The sequence below is a fragment of the Strix aluco genome, chromosome 12 (assembly GCF_031877795.1).
Source record: "Strix aluco isolate bStrAlu1 chromosome 12, bStrAlu1.hap1, whole genome shotgun sequence".
In the NCBI taxonomy this organism is placed as follows: Eukaryota; Metazoa; Chordata; class Aves; order Strigiformes; family Strigidae; genus Strix; species Strix aluco.
In genome coordinates, this window is record NC_133942.1 from 24,616,101 (window position 1) to 24,636,848 (window position 20,748).

Sequence of the window (20,748 nt, forward strand, 5' to 3'; positions counted from 1 at the left end):
AGGCACGGGAAGCGTTCTGGCTGCAGTAGGATGGAGCTCTGCATGTGTTAATATATTCTGCTGAGCAGCTGACTGCAGTGTAGACTTTTGGAAATACGAAAACAAAGTGAAAAATTTCAACTCAGAAGTCTGAGTGCCTAAGAAACTGTTCTCTTTTTTCTATAATTAAATTGTTATCTAAGTGTTCCAGTGCCTCTTTAATGTGCAGATAAAACCTTTCTCCATCTGCTGGAATTTTGACCCTGTAATCCTCTTAGTTTAGATCTCTGCTGGGAGACTGGTTCCTAACATGAGGTTACCTGCTTTCCATTTGTAACCTTCTCAGGAAGAAGCCAGCTGTTTAGAAAGGGACTCATTTGATGTGGATGTAACATGCTGTACTTTCATATAAAGCCTCCCAGATACCTCTTAAACAACAAATCTGGCGTACGGAAACTGATACAGAGAAATGATCACCTGTTTCCACGCATCAAAACACACCACCATTTCACTGCTGATGTGTTTGCTTTTATGTCGGTTTAATTGAAGTGTTGGCTATTTTTATTTTTACTACACTCCTAAGAGTGAAAATGTTTTAATCACTTTCATAGGTTGGATGCTGACTAAGCCTTTATTAAGTTGTCCACTTTAGCTTCCAAAAACGAGGCTTTTTGTGGATTACAAAGATGAAAAGAAGTAATTTTTTACACTGTCTTCTTTTGTAAATTGCTCTTTTAAAATCTTATTTAAACATGGAATTTTAGAAAGTGTTTTCTCAGCTTAAATTGATTTAACAATCATCTTGTAATTAAAGTCACTTGAATGAACTTAGCCTTATCCACAGTATTTTTTTAGTTGTGAGTCTAACTGTATTATTTTATTTAACTCAAAGGCAATTTTTGCTATCCCTTTTCCCAGCCTCCAAGTATGAGAGAATTACTTGGAATTGTTTCATTTTACCCAAATTAAAAATATTAAGCCAAAGAAAAGAAAATGTGGATTGAACTGTGTTTACTCTTGTATCAACTGGTCAGAATACTTCTTCTAGAAAGGGCATGATTTGAACAACTTCCAACAAAGATTTCTTTGAAGAGCTGATATTAAGCTGTGTGAGCACTAGATTTTCTGGCTAGTGGCAGGATGTAGGATAAATTCTCTTGCTTGGCTGTATAGTTATGTTGTTTCATGTGTATCTTTCAATTGTGGCCTGGTTTCCAGTTGTTGATCTGGAGCTTTCTTTCTAGTGTCTGGTAGCATTTTCCACCAGCCATTTTTCTCCATCCTAGCCATGCAGCTTGGGATGGATTTCATGCTGCTTCACACCTGATCGATGGGGGAGTGCCCACTGAAAGGAGCAGCTGCTCATGCAGACCTTCACTCTTCCTAGCAGCGGGTTTGGCGATAACTAGCCCAGCTCAGTGAATCAACTTGCTAAACTGTCAGGAGGTTTCTTTTCTGCTGAGTTCTTGTGTTTTCTGCCAGGCAGGTCTGTAGAACTGCCTTACTGGCCATGTGAGCATCAGAGCCAGCTCAGTACTAGTTGGTGTGGTCATGACCTGGGGGACATCAGGGAAGGGTGATCTCTTTGGCAGAGGTAAACATTGACTTGGCTTGCTTTTGAAAACTTACCCTGACCATACAGAAAGAAGTGAATAGTTTTCTAGTGGTATAGCTGCCTGAACTGGCACATTGAAAAGTCATCTGTGCCTTGAGGTGGTGCAGGGGAAAACAGAGGTGGAGCAGGACAGATCCTGTATATGGCAGCAAGTTTTAGCTCAGCTCTGATACGAAGCTGCAGCCTGAGGAATGTGTTAAACATGAGATGGTGACTTTCCTATGAAGTCATGGGTATTTATTTCTCAGCCAGTAGGCACGAGGTCCTCGGTGTCAGCCCATTCCAGCAGAGTGCTTTTGTTTAACAGATTTAGACTGCTAATCAAGCTCTCCGGGTGGTGTTGAATGTATAGAGATTGTTAGATGGGAATGATTGAGAAGATGATTTGTGTTTGATAAATGTTCTTTCAATTTTTTCTGTGAGAGGTTTAATGTCTTAACACTCGTGAAACTTCAGCAGGCTATTCTAATGCTCAGGAACTTGCCTGTGGCTTGACTTGGAAATGCTTCTTTCAGAGCAATGTGACTAATACCTACTGTTGCCTAGTGATGCCCTTTGACTTGAGCTGGGGTTTTTTAATACTTGTCTGGACATGAAAGAGCTGCAAACTGGTATTGATTACTAGCTTGTATCTTTAATTGCTTTAAAACTCCTGGGCATTCTGAGGAATTATATAAGCTAGGTAGTTGGGAAAATAACATAAAATTAAGTATGCTGAAATGATTCTCTGATACAAAACCTTTTTATTTAAAAAAAAAATCCTTTGGTAAGATTTTTTTTGTTTCTTAAGGTTGTTGGTAGTTGATTTTAAAGGATATTTTTATGCTTTAAAAGCCTATGAATCTTAGTTTACTGCGCTGATACTTGGAAGAAATCAGTTATTAAAGTGGAAACTTAACTTCAGAAACTGTTTTTTGTTATGGTTCTGTGTTAGGTTTTTTTTCCATTAAGGCTTAGTCTTGAAAAAATGAGAAGTGGTAGATCCAGTTTACCAACAAATGTAACTTCATGTCTCTGGGTTATGTTGAAATTTTCTGGGAAGCAGTAGCATTCATGCAGTTATTGTTAGTCATGGAATCATATCCACGTTGTATTTTTTATTTATTGTAAATTAAATAAAATCTTACAAAACAGTGGAGTATTAACTAACATACCTTCTTTTTTATATCATATGACTTAGATTATATCTCATATTGTTTCATGCTTTTCCTGTTCTTTGCAAGATACCTCACTTCAGAATATAACTGTGGAAGTGAGGTGCTAATCTTAGCCTGGTAATTTGGCAGTTTTCTGATTTTTTTTCTTTCATCGAGTGTAGAGATGTGTGATAAACATTCTGTACAGGACAGGTTCTTGCAATAAGACTCATTGATCTTATGATAAATCCATTTTTGGAAAATCTACATGAATGCTGAAGGAGCACTCTCATTTTCAACATGTAAAGGAAATAAACATTAGGGTTTTGGTAACAGCAGTACCAGCCCTTCTGTTCAGGTGGTTAGTATTTAGGGTTCGTGTGCTTGGTTGGGAGGGGGTGTAATTTTGAGCTCTAGAATCATGCTATAGCTGTTGATCCCGTGTTGGTTCTGATCATGTTTACTGCCTGCAGCTTTGAGGTTTGTTTATTGGTATAGAATAAGATAACTGTATTTAAACTGCATGAGCTTGCTATCTCCTAGTCTTTGTTTTCAGCTTAAAATAAACTGCTACTTGGACTATGCTATAGTTGTGAAGGGAGGAGTATGTCCCAGAGAAGATAAAGAAGAGTCAAGCCAAACTGTTGGGGCTAAAACATGGTTTGTTTGGGTTTTTTTCCCTTTTCTTGTTTTTCCCTCTCAAAAGTAACTGGAAGAAGCTCAAATGCCAAAATCACACTTTTGCAATTTAAAATTGACCCTGGGCAGCTTGTGCATTTCCAGATTCACACCTGATAACGTTCAGGGGTTTCTCCTTTCTTGAAGGCAAATTAATCTGTGTTGATTTAAGGGAAACTGTTAAGTTAGACTCTGAAAGGTATCTTTCTTTAAGTAAAGATAGATGTTTCACATTTTTCTTAGAGGATATCTCAATTTATATTAACCATTAACACAACTTGAGTTATTACTCCTCTTCTATACCCACCTCACTACACTATGTATGTCAGATTGGTAATTTGTCTTTTGGATTGAATTTTCTGTATTGTTTCTCTCAGTACAGGTTTTCCTGGTGATTAGGAAAGGAAATGAGAATATTCTTCCTTTGGAAAAAAATGCAAAATGCCTACTGTCACTGTGAGAAGCGTTGGTGATCATTTACAGCATCATGTCCGATGATGAAACAAGAGGCTTAAATAACAAGGACAGAAATAGCGGAGTGTTAGTTACTGACTAAAAATGTTTGCGCTATTCTTCCCAACAGTTCTGTGAATTGCCTTGGGATGTAGATGGTGTTCCTCTTTGCTTCTTGGAACTTATACCAGTGCTTTATTGAACATAGATAGTCTAATGTAAAAAGTTCATGGTTTCATAGAACTGCAGATTTTTGGCCCAAATATGTTTGGATTCTTAAATCAGTCTTCTGAAAATGACTGGGACACGTTCTTATGTTGGGACTAACTACATCTAGATCAACCTAGTGGGAGAACATAGGATACAGGCTCTTGCAGTACCTACAGTAAATACATTTAATCCCGTAGTAACCTCCTATATTTTAAAAAAAGTTAAATTGATGAAGGCTAAACTTTCAAATTATAGTTTCAGGAAAATATGTAAGTTTTGTAACAGTCCAGCTGTGTATAAATGGGCTGATATACCAAAGATGTACATTGCAGTGGTCTATATGTAACAACGAATGGAAATCAATGTAGAGGGGAACAACTTTCAAGTCAGCAGGTTGACTTGACAGGCCTGTGGTTTTTAAGGAGGGTTGACACTTTCAGAAATGTTTGTGCTTATGGTGAAGGATAGCCAACCCAAACTAAAGTGTTGTAGAGATAAAATGGTCAGCTTCCAGAATAAACACACAGGATCCTTAACCCCCATGAACTACAGGCAGTCAGTCTAGCGTGAAATCTGTCTCAAGCAAAAAATCTGTCTATTCACCCAATGAGGGTGTATAAGGCCCGTTATAGTCCCTATGAGCATTTATGGTAGGTTTGTAAAAGATTCCAGAAATGTGTTGTACAGTGAAAACACTAACTCAGCCTTGACCTGTCACTGTGTGACTAGGCCTTGCTATAAAAACAAAGATTTATTTGTTTCAGGTAAAAGGGGGGGATCAGATTCCTTGAGAAAATAAGTTTGCTTTTTCTTAAGTAGGATGTGCAACTAAAGCATGCTTGGGAAGAGGAAGATGGACAAGTATTTTCAGTGAAAATAAAGGAATTTGTTACTAGCCGTTCTGTAAAGTTATCAAGACAAATTGGTCTTCATTTCAGCACCCAGGGAAGTGTGCAGTTACAGGATGTGCCTGGTCACTGTCAGTATTAATTTCAGGTCTGTACTGAAACTTTTCCAAGAATTTACAGAACGAGCCAGCCAGCAGCAACACAGCTGCCATATGGGCAGGTTTTGAATAGGGTCCATCAGAGCCCAGAGCGAGGAATGCAGCATTACAACAGGTAGCAAATTCTGGCACCCAGTCCATTTCTGTGAGCTCGTTTAACCTTCGGTTTAGGAAAGAGAAGTCCAGCTGAGCACAGCACCCTTAAGGCATTGCTATCTGCTGAGTCAAAGTATTCCAATGTGGGATTATATCTTAGCTAAACTCAAGAGCACTTCCTTCTCTTGCAGTCATGTTTAGTCATGGATGGTGGGATATACATAGAGAATATATTGATTTCTATCTTGACAACCAGCTGACTTGATCTGGCTGCCCTTAACTCTGTAGACATGTTGGATAGGATGTTGCTGTAAATAAAAAAGTTTGATGGGTATTAAAATATCCATGTCTGAGTTTAAATATACTTAATTGCAATGGGATGAAAAAATTATGGGGCAGGGGAATGAATATTCAAGGATAGCAGGAGTTGTCCTATATTGGCTGAATGAGATTCAGAGTTTTTTGCAACTAACTGCCCCTGTTCTTATCACAGAAGTAACATCTGTGCATCTATTTAGGTTATTTATGGTGCTTGTCTGGTTGATAATTAGGTTTGTGTCTGCTGTAACCATTTAGATAATGCTTTCCCACGATCTCCACTGCAGGTGGCTGGTTTTCTGCTTTTGGAATAGAATGCAGTAGAAAGCTCCTTCAGAAGGGTCCCTTCCTGCCCTTCAGGTAATGGTGCTGCAGTCAGCTCAGTCCCCTGAGCTGTATTTTCCCATGATCTAAGTGGACTACATTTTCTTTTGGAAGCAGCTCATTCACAATTGCCTTGGGTGGAGGCTTTTCTGTTGTGAGCTGAGTGATACTGCTATTTGCATAGTAGTGGCAGAGCACAAAGAATTCAGAGCGAAGACTTGGAAGTTTCATATCAGAGCTATTGTTAAGGACCTTGTCAACAGCTCTGGGAAACTCTTCAGAACTGTTAATTGCTGTAATTGCAGGTATGGTTAGGCATATAGCTGTGTGCTGGGTTGTAAGACACTTGCATCAGTGCATCATTTTAGATTCACTGTGAATTAATTGAAGATAATATCAGCATGGACTTTGCTTAAACAACTGGCATTTTGATAGTATTTTTAAATACTTTCTTCCTTCTGAAGAAAACCTTGCTTAGATTACTAGAGAATCAACTAGAGAATATTGATGGGCTTTTCTTTGCTAAGAAAGAGATGCTGTGCTCTGTTGATGAGAACATTTCACTAATCTGTGGATATGTTACCCTTTTACAAATCCTGTTTGATCTCTCGGAACTAAATAGGATTATTCTGGCTCTCAGACTTTCTCAGACACTAAATCTGGAGTCGCTGCTGGCATGTAGCAGGCAGCACCGTGTATGTGGTTGTCTGTCTTAAGATTTAGTCCTTCCATAGCATGACATTACTAGATCCTGGGGAAAACTAACTCTGTGAATGCTGCACTGCCAGTTTGAAGACTTGAGTAATTTTCTAATTTGGCACTTTACTGGACTTTAGGGCTGCCATTTTCCATAGTTATTTACTACCTCTCCTGTATTTTTAAATTTTAGGACAACTTTCCGTTTAGTTAGCCAGCAAAGTTTTTGAGTAAGCAGGATAATCTGAGCTTTTTCAAGTCATTTACATGTCCTTAATACATCTGACAATGACATTCGTTAAAGGCAATTCTGGATTTACATCATGTGAGTTATATAAATGTGTAATGTGTTGTGGTTGCAGTATGTTTATTAGAAATACTTACACCTCTGCATAAGTCACGTAGCTCTGTGGAGCAGCGTTTTTAAATGTGATTTCTGTCTCTGAATTTATTTGCAAGGGATTCACACGATGTAACTAAGAAAAGCTGGCCGGTTGTGAATAGGCTTATGTCGGATGCGGACGAGCTAATACTGCTGTTTAAGAATTGAGGCTGCAGATTGGAAAAGGTTGAGAGCGTGGACTTGGACGCTTGACACAGTTCGTAGTCTTGTCTGTAGTACTGGATATCACAGTAATTTGCATCTGCAATACACTTGGCTGCATAGAAAGTACAATTCTCAGATAAACGGGAAGGAAGCCTTTTTAAGGGAAGAAATTATTTTGAGGCATGTTTCATAAACTCCTTTTGAGCCTATCTTTATCCCCCTTCTTTTTGCCTTCCTTTCACTACATCTTACTAAATCTCTTCAGACGTTCCTAGGCCAAACAGGTTGTTGTTGTTACACATCATCCAAGGTGTGCTGGCAGATCAGCTACTATTGCGGGGGAGCTAGAAATGAGAGCTCAAGTTTTTTTGACACAGTTAATCAAACAAGGTGTAATATTTGAGTTGAGGATCTCTGGGAGCAGTTTAAGACATGCATTGCATGCTGCAGGGCCGAACTCTGAGCAAACACGCTTTTTTTTTCCGCAGACTGTGATTTCAAAAGACAGTACAGCTTTCAAAAGTTATTAGAGATTTTAAGTAAATTGGCTTTTTGAAGGCCTTTGATCTTGAGGGGGTCCGGCTTTTAGATGTTTCTTAAATCAGGTTGTATAGGTGTTTCAAAAACCTGAAAAGCTTTAAAATTAAAGGAAGTCTGAAATAGATGGAATAGATGGAAAAAAAAATTCTGTTGTTTTGCAAGCAGAGAAATGGCAGAACTCTTGGCAGATGTTCAATCTAGCAGAGGAGCTCTGTTGGATGAAGCTTTGGCTGCCTGAATCTGCAGGGCTTGCAGGCACTCTGCCTGTCCTGGGAAGCCACCTCCCCTGGGGCAGAGCTGTGCGGGACCACGCAAAATGTGCAGAAGGTGTAGGGGGGAACGAAGGCACAAGTCACAGTCATTTGTAGTGTATCTTGGCCTTCTACACAAGGGTTTGTTGCAGCTGAGTGTGAGGGAGGCAGAACGTTACTTCTTGCTCTTTGGGAGATGTGGTAATTAATGAAGAGTGGGCTCACAAATAAAAAAAAACCAATCATGCCCTGTCTTTCTATAAACACCCACTAATTACTCAGAAGTACACAAGTTGTCTGCCAGAAGGATGTGTTTTTCAGGACGTGATTCCAGATGGTTCTTTCTAAACCATATAAATATATGTATTTTAAAACTGGTAACAAAGATGACTGTAAAATAAACTGAAAACTTGCATTAAAAAGCCCATTTAGAACACTGTTTCTGCTCTCGCGAGACAGGGCTGCACTTTTCTACGTATGAAATGTTTGGCTGTTGCATACGTTACGGTATTTTCACTGTTTTTCAGACAAGGTGCAATTTTATTCTGCTCCAGGATGGTCAGTTTATGGGAAGAATCCTGTGAGTGTGCGGCTGTTGATAGCACTGGGGTTTAGCCTGCGTGTGAAGCCTCTCTGAGGCTCGGGTTGTGAGTTTAGGGCCATGGTGTGATGTGTCAGGGGAGAACAAGGTGGTTGGTTCTGTTGGATGGATGGGAGCATAGCTTATAAATCCTATAAAGCGTTTACTTTTACATTTAGAAAGCAAGAAAATGTTTGCTGAGATGTATAGAGTAGCAAATATCTAAAGCCAAAATTCTGACGTACAGAATACTGAGTGCTTTGGTTCTTGGGTTGCTTGTCATGAAACACCAGTCAGTTTAGGTTCATAGAAAAATAGGTTTGGACATGGACCTCCATGCTCTGAGACAGGATAAACTTGATGTAAGCCTTCCTGACAGATTTTAAGCTGTACATTCCAAGTGATGATTGTGCTGCTTAGCTGTCTCCAGTTTTCCAAAGGTTTTCTGAGTCTCAGCTCACCTTTTGCTACAACTTCACTTGGTACATTTTCTACTCTTAGTAGACAAGCACAAGCTGTAGTTTTCATAGGTGCTTCGTGGGCTTTTTTCCTAAATGTGGTGGGGTCTCTCTCATTCAATTGTGGACCACCAAGCTCTTGCCAGCTCCCATTTGCTTGAACTTCTGGATTATTCCTGTTTCTGGAAAAAAAACGTGTCTTAAGGCCTTACAAATCAAAGGTTTGTTGTCAGTCGTGTGGGGGGAGTCCATTTTGTGAAGATGAAGCAAGGCTGCACATTGCGTGAGGTCATTTGGAGGTGGCAGGTGAAATATCTTTGTGCTTTGGTGTGACCCTTGATAATGCATTGGCAGAGCTTTGATGTGAAAAGCTTAGATTGCTGCTTTGGGCTGGCTGTAACTAGTCCACGTCACCGTTCATCAGTTTTAAGGTTTCAGAAGGGAACAGGGCAGATTAGGAGAGAGCAGCAGACGAAATTCTTGGTTTTGGGCAGCTTTTTGGTTCTTGTGACCGGTTTCCATAGCAGGAAAATATGCAGCTTTGGTTAAACCTGTTATGTGTGACTTTGTTGTTGTGCTCTAAAATGGTTCCTGTATTTAACAGCAGAGTTGAGCAGTGTAAAATCTGCTGTTGCCAGATAGCGAGTGGGTGTTATGGCAGTGTGGTTGTGCAGATAGGAACTGCTCCGGCAGCTGAAGGGCAGCTGGCAGCTTTCCTGCCTTGTCATGCGTGCTGGCGCGCTCTCCGCTGCCCGGTGAACTGATTCACCGCACCAAAATAATGTCCTAGTCCAGGGCGTTCTTGTGAGCCCTGCTGGCATCTCAGCATGATCAAGGGTAGAAAATAAAATTGCCTTCTGCATGCAGCTGGTAGTTGGCAGTTTGTGTATTATTAATACCAAATATGAGGAGAATTTGTATTTTGACCTGAAGATCCCAGCATATGCTGGGATTCCTCTTGTCCAAAGCCACGCACCTTTGCGAAAACAAACTAAGCAGTGATATTTTGCTGCCAGATCTACCAAGGTGATCCCGCAAGTGTGTTTCCATGGAGTTTGGTGTAAGTATGGGGGCTTGCGTACCATGCGTGATTTTCCACTAGCAAAAGAAGTCTCATGATCCCAGTGCTGATCAAATTGTCATCTGTTCAACAGCAACGCCTTGTGGTGGTTTTTCTTTATTTTTCTGAAAATCTGTGGACTCTGTACAACAAGAGTGGTTCACAGCTGCTATTTGGAGAAAGGTGGCGGCAAGGAGGGATTTCAGATTTTGTAGGAGGGATGTCCCCAGGGAAAGTTTGTAGTAAAAACCTGATAATTTCCCCCCCAGCAAATCCCTGGTGCTACATTCTGAAGTGGAGGGATAGCTCACATAAATCCCATTCCCATGTTGGACGTGGGCAGCCTGGTGTGCCACACCAGCTCTCTGAGCAGCCTTGGGGAGGTACCAGGGCAGCTGTGCAGACCATCCTCTTGACAGGGCACTTTCTGTGCTTCACTGCTGCATTGCCCTCCTCTGCTTTGGGTCCTGATATCTCTACAGAAGTCAATACTGTTGTCTTCTTTCTGCTTGCAGTAAATTCTGAATCGAAGTCTGCATTTAGCAATGGTTTTAATCTCTTAAAAAAAAAATGTTGTCATGTTTATTTCTGATTTCAAGAGCAGCTAAACACCTTGTTTCTCTCCAACCTTCTTCCATTTCCCCAGCCCTCAGTTGCAGGCTGCTGAGGTGCAGAATCGCTCTGTCCATGACTGCTTTTAACCGATAATAGTTAATCATCGCCTTTTGCAAAATGGCCTGCAATGTATTTTCTTTCTCTTGCTGTTCTGCTGGCCGGCTCTGTTTCATTTTGATTTATAGCTCTACACGTGGGTATGTTAATGGAAAAACCTCGAAGGGACAGATTGTGTATGCTCAGACAGCCACTTCAGGAAGAGTACGCATTTAGCTGCTTGGATTTCCATGTATGTACTGCATTATGGCTTAGCGGAGCAAGTGGGGTGTGTATTTAATTTAGTAAATGTCTTTCCTAACCTGTCACAGTGTTGCTTGTTTTTGCTAGAGCATATGCTCTGATGGGAGCTGTCGATTCAGCAAAAATAATGATAGCCAGTAGAGCTGATCAAATGCTCCAGAAATGGTTTATCACATAAATTATTCAGCAACCGTTGCAGTTTCTTATCACATAATGTGTTTGACCACTTGCCCACCAGTTGGACACTGCAACAGTTGTGCTTGTAGAAGGGATCACTGAACGTGCACTGGGTGGTGACGGGAGGCAGCGTGGCTGCCTGTGCCCGAAGCTGGGCTTGCACAGCCTCTGGGGCTGACGGAGCCGTGGGAGGGGTAGGTAACCTCCTGCAGAAGCCAGCGGGTCCACTGGTTGTTCGGGCAGCAGGCATCTGGCCATGTTGCAGCGTAGGGTTGCACACAGCTCTGCCAGCAAACAACCCGGTTTAGTAAGTTCTCATGCACTCCAGTAATTCATTCTTGCCCCTGCCACCGCAGCTGGAGATAACAGGAAATTTAAGTTCAAAAGTGTGGCATGTCTTTTTGTTTGGGTGAAGAGATTGTCTGTGTCATGTTTTTCTCCAGAAAGTTCATTTGCTGTCTGATGTGACACATTTATACTTGGGTCAGGGCTTGAGAGGGGTTGTGGGTTTTTTTGTTTTCTGGGCCAGGTAAGTTATTCACTTAATGCTTAGGTTAATTGTACAAGTATAAACCTTCTATGATACCTATAAATGGATTCTATATCACATACCGAGGGCACTGTGTAAAACTGCACTGAAGAAAGATCTTTTGTTATCTTCCACCTGTGGTTGTCCCTGTCACCTGCCTGATTTGACATGGTCTCCCCATGGGAGCAGCCTTTTCCCTTCCCCAGTGCTGAAGTCAACTTGCTGGGGATATTGAACATCAAAACACCTTCTGATGTTGGTGGGTGACTTGGGTGTTGATCTTGGTAAATGTAGGCAGTAACAGGGATGAGTACGTTGGCAGTGGCAGGGAGACCCCCAAGCCTTTGGATTTTTTTCCAGAGAAATCTTTGTTGAATTGCATTTGAAATAGTTGGCTTATCCCTCCTCTAGTAGTAGACTGCTGGGCAGTGCTTTTACTGCATGAACATCAGTGGTGGAAATCCCAGTTTCCCTTTCAGAAGTGAAAGATCAGGCAAATCTGTCTAGGCTGATGATGTGCCTGTGCACGGTCAGTTTGCATTGCAGGTGTGGTTTCCTCACAAGCCAGGGGCTGGAAGGCAGGCTGTTCTCCACAGGCGTCTCGCCGTCCCCACACCTATCCTTGCCTGTTGTGCACCACCTTGTCCCTCAAGCACTACAGCTTCTCTGGGCAGCCTCTGCAGTAATTTAACCCAGCGTTTCATGGGATGGTGAGTGGCCAAAGCAGCCAGTTAACCCCTGCTCTGCCAGCCCAGCATGGTTTCATTGGTGCTGAGATGCCTCCTAGTTGGTGTCTGGTGGAAATGTTGGTTTCTGCAGTAGATAGATCCACTCTTGCATCCTTTTTGAAACAGTCATTAAGGAGGTGTAGGTCCCCTTAGATCTGTGAAGAAAGGTTGTGGCGAACAGAGAACTTGAAGCCGTGATCCTGGCCACGATCCAGGATGCTGTTGGCGTGCGCAGCTTAGGAGGCACCATCAACAGGATCACTCCCCGTGATGGTGTTCTTTTCCATGGCCACTTATTTCACGTGGAAGAAGAGAGGAGAGGAGGCTTCCCTAGAAGGGGTCTGGGATGTGCTGAGGTCTGAAGGCTTAGCTTCACTGCCCAGCTTGGGAGGGCTCTCAGGGTGCTTGTTCAGCAGGGGACCTGCGAAGCAGCCTGCTCCTCAGCCTGGTCAGTACTGCTGTCGTGGTGGTTCAGTGGGAAGTTGTGGGGTGAAGGACAGAGCTGTTCTTGCAGTGGGCTGGTGTGGGTGTAGTTTCATGGTGCAGGCACTTTGGTAGCAATGTTTCCCATTCCACCCTTGGCTTCTCATCCCAGCTTCTGGAACTGAGTGAACCTCCCCTCGTGACGCAACTGTGCGTGGGACTCTGCGCCAAGCAGGTCTGCATTTAAAGCAAACACAAAACTGATTTTATCTTTCTTGCTTTTAATATCGTTAATTTTAAGACCTAGGTCTGTTCCTCAGTGAAGCTCCATAAAAAGCTCTGTCACTGACAGCCCAAGGGACAACCTGATGTGAGGTGAGAAGGAGATGTAAGCTGCTCTGCTGCCCGAGTGGGCTGAACTCCACCTTGCTGCAGAACCAGGCAAGATTTTAATCTTCTTCGGGACTGATCATCCCTAGGTTAGGTGGACCTCACAGTGCGATTTTCTGTGGCAGTTTGTGCTGCTCATGCCATCCTGTGCACCGAGAATTCAACAAATTTTTTGGAGAAGGAAGGATTTAAAAGTCACAAGCCAAGAGCTAAATGTCTCCTAATGTTATGTCAGTGCTTGTAACCACCACCCATCACATGCCTCTTGGCTCTTAGTGGGGTGGGATTCAGCCTGCTCTTAATACATTGGCCTGTGTAGGGAGAGCAAGGGGGAACTGCAGCCTGTGAGAATATTTCACGTACCAAAATGTGACTCAAGGTGCAGCTCAGTGCCATGTTTTCTTTAGCGACAAAACAAACCAGTCACTTGACAAAACTATTCATGTTCCAACACCCTGGACTTTCCCTCATGCCACTTTGCTAATAGACCTACCTGTGAGGCCACAGTGTAAGTGAGAGTACCAAAATAATCAGAGTTTATTTAAAAAAAAAAATCCTTTAAAAAGAGGAAGATTTGTTCCTGAACTAAAACTCCTTCATTTGTGAACTGCATCATCCCTCAGCATCTGGTAACACTGTAAAGCAGTAGAGCACCTTACTGGTCTTGCAAGTGTGTGTCTGAGGAATCTGTCTCCACCCTGAAACTGGGGGGGAGGAGAGGAGGCACTGTATTTTTGGCTAAGGTCCCTTCGCATATTTACATTTTCTGCTGAGACGTGTTGCCTGTAATGGCCAAATCTGAGTGATTCTTTTCATTTGGGTTTGTTGTTTTTCCCTCCAGCCTTGTGGTAGTTCTGCAGTGCTGCCCAGGGATGTAGATCTGAGGCTGTTTAAATATTGCTTACTTTCACAGCTTATCACAATCCTTCTTAATCTTTCTTCCTGCCAGTGAAGCGATGCTTAGATATGTGTCACATGGCAAGCATTCAAGTTAATTGTTATGGTCAATTTGTTGTTAATAGCTGAGGAGACCATGCTGGGCTACCTCAGCATCCTCAGGGCGGTGGTACTGTGTTGGTCATACTACAGTTGGGAAAACCCCTCTCAAAGGCAGCTGTGATACCAGTCTGTCCTTGAGAGTGGTGAATGAGGCAGGTAGGCTTAGGTGAGCACCACGGTGGTGGTTCATCAGGGCTGGAGCTGATGCCCTGCTTCCTCAGGTACAGTCTTGTCCCACCCCGCAGTGCCAAGTCTCCCTCTCCCAAGGCAGCAGCGTGTGTGGAGTGAGGGCAGTAGGTGCATCAGTGGTTCTCCTCTGGTTCCGCTGGCTTCTCCCACAGCCTTTACATTAGGGTGGCTCAGCCAGTCCCAAAGGCTGCCCGAAATCAAACGCCTGGGGACAAAGCGTGACGCGTGGAGCGCAGCAGCACGCTGTGCCAATAATCGATGTGCTGTGGTGGGTTAAAATAGCTGATGCCCCTGGGGCTGCTTGAGGAAGGATGGTGCTAGGAACCTGGGCTGCCTTCCCACAAACCTTCCTGCTGCCCAGATGTGCCAGGCGAGCCGGCGTGGAGGCTCCTAAGCGGGATTTGGCGCCTCGTGAGAAACCGTGCCTGAGGAGAGAGCTGCTTGCAAGACTGGACTTTACAGGACTAGGTGTGAGGCGCATTGGCAGACATCATTGTAGACGTCCAAAGTCATGCTCCAGAAGGTATGTTGTTATTCTGACTTGCAATTTACTTCCAAGATGTTACTCTGACCAGGATTTTATTTTTATTTGCTGAATGAACATCTTTGTCTCACGAGAATGTACTGTAGTAGGCAGAAAGGAGTTACCTCTCTGGAGTGATACTAATTTGGGCAGCGCCAGGCTTTTCATTGCCAAAGCAAAGGGTCTTATGTGGCATGAAAGAAAGATGAAATCTGCTACGTTCCCTGTCATCAACTTCAGCATCCACCAAGGACTGCGAGTCCTGGCATTCATTCTGTGAAAAGTGGTGACGCTGCAAGGCCATACCAGATAGGTTACGCACAGGTAATTTAACCCAGCAATAGTAAGGGGAAACTGGCTTGAACATGAGAAGGTCATGTTGTGCTGCTTCTCTGGTTTCCCAAGCTAAGACCCACTGTGTGTCCCTGAAAGACCTAGGTAAAGCTAAAATTAAGCCAGATAAATATTTATAGTAGATACGTTAGGATATAATCCTCAAGGGGTCTGATTGCTCTCTCTGTACTCCAAAATGTACTAAAGGGGAAATAATAGCACTATAAATACAGTCATGTTTAGCTAAGTCATTACCTTAGGGGTGTTCATGGTCATTCTCTAGGGACTAGAGTTGCAGCAGTGAAAAAATTACCAGGGAACTGAAAAACCCGTAGAGGGTGATCCCTTTGCAAACGGTACTTTGGTTGCAAGGCTTCAGTTACGCAATGATTCATCGTTACAGTAGCAATCAGGTTGAAAGTCCTTGTATGTGCAAGTCATGGCAGCAATTATTGCAGCATTTGTACAGGCTGGTCAGACCATTTTGCTGCAGATTCCTTTGGAGAAACCTCAGCCATCAGCTCTTTTGGTTTGTTTGTGGTGGGGTTTTTTCAATTTCTTTTTCTTTACATTAGAAAATAGAACACTGCACAAGATTTTGAGGATTTAGACAAAAATAATAGAATTATGTTATTTTTCAACTGTCAGTTTTCCACACCAATTTACTTAGACATCTTCCAAAGTATTTAATATCTATACACAGACAAAGTGCAACTTTCTGTAGTAAATGAGTTTCTTTGATTTGGTTTTGTCCTTTCCCTTTATAGGAGCAAAACTTGGTGCGCTGCTGAGTTTGTGCTTCCCCTGGAACAGGTTGCTCCAGTAATGAAGTGGGTAGAGTTCACAAGAATTAAAAACGACTTGCACAGAAAGTAAAAGGACCTAACTTTCATAAACCCACAATCCCCAGCTTCTGTGGGAAAAAACTTCAAGGTTAATGTGCTGCTCCTTTGACCACGCAGTTCCTGGTATGTGAGAGTCTTGCTGGGAAATGTTTAGTCTTTCATTTGGTCGGATGATCCCCCCACGGAGGGAGGGAGGCAGGCTAGCTCCCCCCGGTTAGGAATGTGCGGGTGTGCCTCCTGCCAGCGGCTGCACGAGCCTTTCTGCTTATGTATTGGGAAGCGTTCTCTAGAAGTCAGGAGGGAGTTGTGCAAAATGATGCTTGCTTTTATTTTCCAGGGGAGAAGCCAGCGTACATGCAGGGTCTCTTTATCCATCCTCTTTCCTGTCTGGTAACTTGAGCCCATGTTATCTCCTTAATGTCATTTAGTCTGTACTTGTTAGACCTCAGCAACCTCGACACTTGAATTCCTATTTCTCTAGAGTTAACTCTGAAATTACATTTCTGCAGTATAGCAGCCTTTATAGCAGTGTAGCAGTTTTGGATAAGCATGTATTGCTTATCCTACATGACACCAATACTGAATAAATCTGTCTAGCTGATCCATGCATAGTGTTTTACCCTATACAGACAGTACGTGGGGTATATTTAGCACCATGACTATACTTAGTATGTTGTTCTGAAACATCTGACAGCCGAAAGGTCTGGGTTGTGAGGACTTTGGCTTTTGAGTATCAACAGCAAGCTGAAACTTTCTCCTGTGTCATCGGTGTTTGGGCAGTAATGAATTGGCTCCACTTGAATTTATGTCATTGCTCTGTTGTTGATTTTCAGCTTCTCTGTGACAATAGGAGCTCTGGAAGAAAAGGAATAAAATCTCTTTCTTTTGCTGAATGTAGTAGCAATGATGTGGAAGAAGTAAGTGGACAAAGTGTGCTGTGAGCTGTGTTCCGGCCTGGGATTCCTGGGGTCTTCAACCAGTTGTCTCAGTATATGTGAATATGCATAGACCTGTGATTGTCAGCGTGATGGAGAAGTACCCTGTAACAGGGACCAGTTGACTTGCCCTCACTCAGAAAGACAATTTCATTTCTCTACTGTAAATCATGTTCGGCACAAGTTTTACCCAGTTTTATCATTCATCTTCACACATAACTTCCTACGCTCTTTTTCCTTTGACCTCTGTTTCAGATCTTTCTCTTGTGGTTGTGCATTGCTGTGTTGAATGGGTGGCTGCAGTCACTCCCCAAACACCTGCTGAGCTCTGGAAATTTTATCACAGTTCAGTCAGCATCACGTGGTAGGACTAGATTATACTGAAACAAAATCCTCTTTATTTATCTTTTTTTTTTTTTTCCAGGTGGATAGCTGAAAATAACCTTGTTCAAACAGACCTCCCACAGAAGCCTGTATGAGTCTGCCAGACACTAGAGATTGAATTAAGTGCTTCATGATTTGGTTTTGACTTAATAGTTCATATCAGCACTAAAAAAAAAAAAACCACAACACTATCCCATCTTCACTGAAGAGCTTTCAGCTTTGTGCTTGACGGCTGCGTTTGTCTGATCATGTACAAGGAGACTGATTTTCATGCGATTTCCTTCTAATGTCAAGCCATACAGCAGCCTGGAGTCTGCTCCCAGAAGACCTTACCCAGCACTGTCTGCCGGCTGCAGCAAACGGTGATTTCTTGTGAATAATTAAATCCCTGGGGAGCATCAATAGCTGGTTGCTAATATCGCATTTAGATAAGAAGGAGGAACTGTAGGTGATGCGGGAGAATTACTTTGAAGAATCTGCTGTCTCTCTAAAGCACTTTCTAACTGAGGGCAGATGTCTATCAAATCTTCCTCTTGCCAATTAAATTTAGGGCTGAAATTGCTGCAGCTATAGAGCTTCAGGAGGTCCAGCCCTTCATGAGCACATCAGCTTGTTGCTCCAGTCGTGTTCTGGATCGGTGCAGGCTAAGGCTGTGATCAGACATGTCCCAGAGTTCCCCAGGCCTGGCGTATTCTCCCCACTCCTGGCTGCCTTTATTTGCAGGTACCAGGGCAAGAGCTGGAGACAAACCTTTCTTGGCAGGTGCAGCCTATTCCCATCACTGCTCAGGGCAGCCCCAAGCTCAAAGCCCGTGGACACGGTGTGTAACAGGCTTCCTCGAGCATGTATTCACACTTGTCCCTCACATCAGGAGTGGAAACTTACTCGATGCATCTTGAGCCTTCAGCCGAGCAGGGGTGCTTAGCCCCCCTCTGCACATCAAACTGTTGTGTTTCAAAGAGCTAAACACTCACAGCTTCTGCCACAGCTAATGGGAGCTGCAGTAAGAGCTCAGCAATCATGGAAATCAAGCCTTCAATTGCTCTCTTGGGAATGAGAGGAGATGACTTATCCTGCCATGAGCCTTTAAAAGCCCTGGTAGTACAGTGGAAGTGGTTTGTAATAGCAGGAATTCGTTTGTTAATAAATTTCCCCTTGCTTGTCCTATCACTAATTCAGCAGGCTTCCAATGCGAGCCTCTGTTGCAAGGTGGCTGATGCTCAAGCTGGGGAAAAGAGCTCAGTGCTTCAGAGATCTTGGTAGTATCATGGTTCTGAAAAAAAGCTTCCTAGCTCATTTCAGTATAGATGGGGCAACAGATGTACCTATTTACTAGCTTGATTAGCAGCTTGTTTCCTTCTGGAGTATATGCTGTACATAAAGAATGGCAACTAATATTTTTAGGAGAGTAAGTTTAAAGAAAATACATAGGAAAGAGGGATTGACTATATAAAACACTAACAGGCAACAGCCTTGCACTGGCAGGGAGAAGAAAAATGTTTTAATGTGTTTCCCTGATGACTGAGAAAATCCCAAATTGTGTGTTTTGCTATTTTATATATCAAAAATGCAAAGGCATGGATCTGGAAGGCAAGAGGCCCACTGGCATTCTTCAGCCTCACCCATGCCTCCAGGAAGAGTGCTCGTTGCTACTGCAGCCCAGTGCTCAGTGGCAGTGTCCAGCACGTGTCCCCTCGCGCTCGGCACCGCTGCCCAGGGCCTCGGGCTCCAACTCTGTGCAGCTGCAGCTGCACGGTGCCACCTCGGGCCATCCCTCGGGCTTCTCGGGGCAGCAGGGACGTGTGTCCACATCTCAGGGACTTCAGTTCCCGGGCCAGTGTCGTAGTGCAAACCTGTCTTTGGTGGCAGTTGCCTGCTGAACTGGGAACTGAGCTGACCCAGCTGCAGACCCACGAGTGGCATTTTCCAGGAGGGACCAGGAGGTGGCTAAGGAGGGTAACGCGTCTCTGTGGGGCTGCAGCCAGCTCTGCTGGAGCTCATCGGCTGGAGCCCAGTCAGGCTGCTTCCCCTCACTTCTGGCTCCTGCTGCTGCACCTTCTGTTCTTGAATTTTCCTGTAACTTATTTCTCCTACCTATTTTTGGTCTCTTTATCATGTGCCACAATCCCACTGCAGCCTGGCTGTTTGCCGCAGGGGGTCCCCTCACCTAACCATCACTGCATTTGGGAACATTGTGGAAATTGTTTGCTCTGGCAGGAGGCAGAGTTTGCTGCTTGGTCTGTCACAGTGGTGGCTTTTGCGCAACATGAACGATGGCTGGCCTTTCTGCTCTGCCACGCAGCGCGGGATTGACTGGAAGTTGCTTTATAATTGTAAAACAAGACGTGCCATGTGTTTCTGGGTATCTGAAACATGCTGTGGGTGATGGGAGTTCTGAGACAAAAGGGTAAAGCGACTTCAATGTAATACGAAGTGCGTTGCCAGAGCCTGCAGTATTTTTATAATAATCATGCTTAATGCTGAGTACTTAGCACTCTTCATCTTCAAAGCACCTTGCAAGCATTAACTAATTAATCGACACAACAGCCCAGTGAGGGAGGCGAGACCAGGGAGAGGACGTTAAAAGCAGAGCGGGTCCTCAGGGGGAGAATTAAGTGGGGAAGAGAGGTAATGTTTTATTGCACAACCATTTTAGCACAATGGAAGAACCCAAAGTGAAATGTGTGGGTGCCTTTTGCATGTCACTCAGGTAGGGAGGAGAAGACCCCCGTTCCAGGAGGGCGAGCTCTGCCCCGAGTGCCGAACCATGGAAGACCACCCAGCGCCACCGTCTTTGCAGGCTGTCACTCCAGGGCTGTTTGTGCACATCAGGGCTGTGTTTTATAGTGCGCATCTAGAACAGCCACAACATAAACAGGTCCGTTTACAAAATGAGGCTGTGACTTTCACTGAATTCTGTAGCTCTTCTGACTTGGTAGAACCCTCTACTTAATGAGAAATAGCTGGTCTCCTGACTTTAGGAGTGACCTAATCATGTCATCTTTGCTTGAGGCAGAGGAAGGTAGAGCAGGACTGGTGTTCCTGGAACAGGTGGGGGTATTCAGTTATTTATGGTTAAGTCTTTTAAAAGAAATGAAACGGTGCTATACCAGAATAAGTTATTGCATCTCACCTGGTTTTTATCCCATCCTGACAATAAAAAGTTAAATGTGTAATCAGAAATTTCAGAAGTGGTGTTTCTTTTCTTAGTATTGAGTAAGTCTTGCTCTTAAAAACTAGAGAGGGTTAGGAGATTGGTGGTGTTTTCAGAATGGTTTGTCTATTTGAAATATGGAGAGGTGCTGCAGAGCCTCTCCAACAGGCAACAGGATCCCTCTGGGAAAGGATGGCAAGGCAGAGGCACTGGCATTGAAATCTTGTGCTGTGTCATGGTTGCAAGTGGAAATCAAGTAAGTTTTGTAAATGGAAAT

At 43.4% G+C, this 20,748-nt stretch overlaps 1 long non-coding RNA gene across 1 annotated transcript; it reads left to right on the forward strand.

Moving 5' to 3' along the window:
- The first annotated feature begins 3,284 nt into the window (after nt 1-3,284).
- On the forward strand, nt 3,285-20,500 carry LOC141928973 (uncharacterized). The gene is made up of 2 exons (XR_012624930.1): nt 3,285-14,820; nt 15,921-20,500. It is a non-coding gene; the product is annotated as an uncharacterized LOC141928973 (long non-coding RNA).
- The last annotated feature ends 248 nt before the right edge of the window (nt 20,501-20,748 follow it).